Source organism: Nycticebus coucang, chromosome 9 (assembly GCF_027406575.1).
Source record: "Nycticebus coucang isolate mNycCou1 chromosome 9, mNycCou1.pri, whole genome shotgun sequence".
NCBI lineage: Eukaryota > Metazoa > Chordata > Mammalia > Primates > Lorisidae > Nycticebus > Nycticebus coucang.
In genome coordinates, this window is record NC_069788.1 from 8077474 (window position 1) to 8080965 (window position 3492).

A 3492-nucleotide genomic window follows, 5' to 3' on the forward strand; every position below is an offset into this window, starting at 1 on the left:
TAGGAAATGACACACTGGTCATATGTGTCATGCACTTGTAATTGTGGCACAGGGTCACTCTGGCGGCAATGGTGATTACAAGATTGTAGGGTGAGTTGGCTATTCTGGCTGCCCTTGAGAACACACACAAGGAAAATTTCTTATTGAAAGCCATGAAGTCAAAATTAAAGTTATGAGTGGAAAATCAGAAAGACTACATCAACTTGAAAGGAATAAATTATTTTTGCAATGCATTGCCAAATTCAATTTGCTAAAATTTTACTGAGAAAAAATTCATAATGCATATTAGTCTGTAGTTTTCTTTTTTAGTTGGATCCTCCTGGCTTTGGTATTAGGGTAATATTGGCTTCATAGAAGGAGTTGGGGAGGATTCCTTCCTTCTCAATGTTACCGAATAATTTCTGCAGTATAGGTAGAAGTCAGTAATTGTTGCATTATCCCACTACTTAGGATAGCCATGAAATACAGCAATAAAAGAGTATTCCCCCGGGTAGAGGAATTTCATGTAGGACATTTGGTTGTTGAGTTTATAGGAGGAAAGAGACACCCTGAGATATGAATCTACACTTACTCAGAGTCAACAAATCCTGTTGGCTGAGGATTTTTACGGGAGAATATTTGAATATAAGTACCACCTAGAGTTTACTATAAAATCAGATTCATATATATCTACATCTATCTATATCTATATATATTTATCCCTTTGAGTCCACATTCACATACAGTTCAGAGGACAGTCACTAGACATGAGAAGTGCTTTTCATGAGTTCAACAAGTCTGGTTTAAAAACTGCAAATACCAAAACTACCAAATGCAAAGGATGCTGTCAACCTTCTGTTATGGCATCATTCCAGGTCAAAACCCACTGGACACCTTGAAGCATACTAGTTACGTTGAATTCCTTCCCCCATAGAGAGTCTGAATTGGTCTTCTTGGGAAGACATACATATTACATCATTATACCAAATGAAAACTTCAGCCAGAGAAGGTAGTAAACTACATTAAGGGACACAGAGTCCAGGAGATGGTGGGAAAGCATCTTCAGCTTTCTAAATTAAGGAAATGTCAACTAAGAATTTTATATTTAGTGAAAATGTCTTTCAGAGAGGATGACATAATGAAGACATTCTCACATAAAGAAAACTAAGAGAATGTGTCACCAGTAGAACTCTATGAAAGAAATGCTAAGGGCATTTCTCCAGGCTGAAGAGATTGATACAGAGAGAAGCTTGGAGAGTCAAATAGAAGGAAGCCCAACAGAAATGGGAAACATCTAAGTATATGCAATAATTACTTTTCCTCCTTTAGGTCTATGAAAGAAATCGATTTTCTGGTAAAAACAAAATTAAACAAACAAACAAAGTCCAGGTCCAGATAACTTCTGGTGAATTCTAGCCAATATTTAAGAAAAAAATAATACCACATTTAAACAGTATCATCCAAGAAATCACATAATGGGTGTTAATACTTCCCAACTCACTTTACAAGACCAGAGTTATGATAATACCAAAAATGGACAGAGGCATTACAAGACATGAAAATTATAGACTAACATCTCTCAAGAACATAGACTCAACAATTCTTAATAAAATCTTAGCAAACAAAATCCATCAATATTAATAAAAGAATAATACATCACAACCAAGCATAATTTATGCCAAGAATACAAAACTGATTAAATATTTGAAAATCAATCAATGTTATCTATTATGTTAATAATTTAAAGAAGAAAAATCACATCATTATGTCCATTGGTGCTGAAAATATTTGGCAAAATTCAGTAGCCTTTCATGATGTAAACAGCTGAAAAAAAACAATGACTAACATTCTTCTCAATAGTAAAAACAAAACCAAACAACAAAAACATCATTGGGAACAAGCAAGAATGCCCTTACCCAGCATCCCTATGTAACATTGTACTGGAATTTCTAGTCAATGGAGTAAGATACAAAAAAAAAAAAAAAAAGTATAGTCACAAAGATTGGAAAGGGAGAAATAAAACGCTCTTTATTCTGGCTCCTATAACTAACAAATAACTTAGCAAAGCCATAGGATACAAGGGCATATACAAAACTCAATTATATTTCCCTGCACTGGCAATGAAATTTGAAACTAAAAAAAAATTCCACTTAAAATAGCATAAAAATCAAATACTTAGGAGTAAATTTAACAAAATAAGTACAGAATTTGTATGTTGAAGCTATAAAATACTGATGACAGATACCAAGGAAGGAAGAAATAATTAATAGATATATTAATAGATAAATACATACATATATGTCTTCTAATGTATATACCTTGGAAGATTCATAATTTAAGATGTCATATTTTCCTATAGATTCTTTCCAAATTCCTACATTTCCAAATCATTCCAAATTCTTAAAAAGTATTGTACATACTGGCAAACTGATTCTAGCAATCATATGGAAAGTCCAAGAAGCTAGAATAATAAAATTAATCAATTTTGACAATGAACAAAGTGAGAGGGTTCTACCACATGATTCTAAGACTTACATTAAAGCTGTACCAATAAAAATAATTTGATTCTGGTATTAGGAAAGAGAAGTTGATCCATGAAACAGAATAAAATGTCCAGAGATAGACTCATGTCAATATGGTCAACTAATTTTTATATCTTTATTGAGATATAATTTACCCATCACATAATTCACTGATTTAAAATGTACACATCAACAGTTTTCAGAATATACTCAGAGTTGTGTAACCATCAGCACAATTGATTTTAGAAAATGTGCATCTCCCCAAAAGAAAGTAAGTGCTCTTTAATAGTCGTGTTTCATTTCCCCTGGTCCTCTGAGCATTATGCAATCATCACTCTCTCTTTCTCTATATACAGGTATTGGCCTATTCTGGACATTTCAGATGACTAGAACAGTATAGTATGTTGCTTTGTGTGACTGATTCTATTCATTTAGCACAATGTTTTCAAGTTTCACCCATGTTGGAGCGTGGACCAGAACTTCAGTTTTTCCATACCAAGTTAATATTCCAGTGGGGGATATACAACCTTTTATTTGTTCACTCAGCAGGTGTCAGACATGAGGGCTGTTTCCACTTTCTGGCGATTGAACGGGTAAGTAAATAATGCTTCTGTGAACATTCATATACAAGTGTTTGGTGTTTACATATTTTCATTTCTCTTGGGTATGTATCTAACAGTGGGATTACTGAGCCATTCAGTAACTCTGTGTTTAATATTTGGAAAATTGTCAAATGGTTTCCTAAAGAAACTGAACTGTCTTACATTCCCAAACAGCTGCATTTCTCCACACCCTCTCCTATACTTATCTGTCTTTTACTCTAGTTATCCTAGCGGGTTGAAGTGGTATTTTTTTGTGACAGTCAATTGATTTTTGACAAAAGTATGAGGGCAATTCAATAATAAAAAAAAACATATGTTTGCACACACACGTACACATAAAAACGTATGTATACATTGACATCATAAAGCCTTCAGTACAGCCTCTGTTA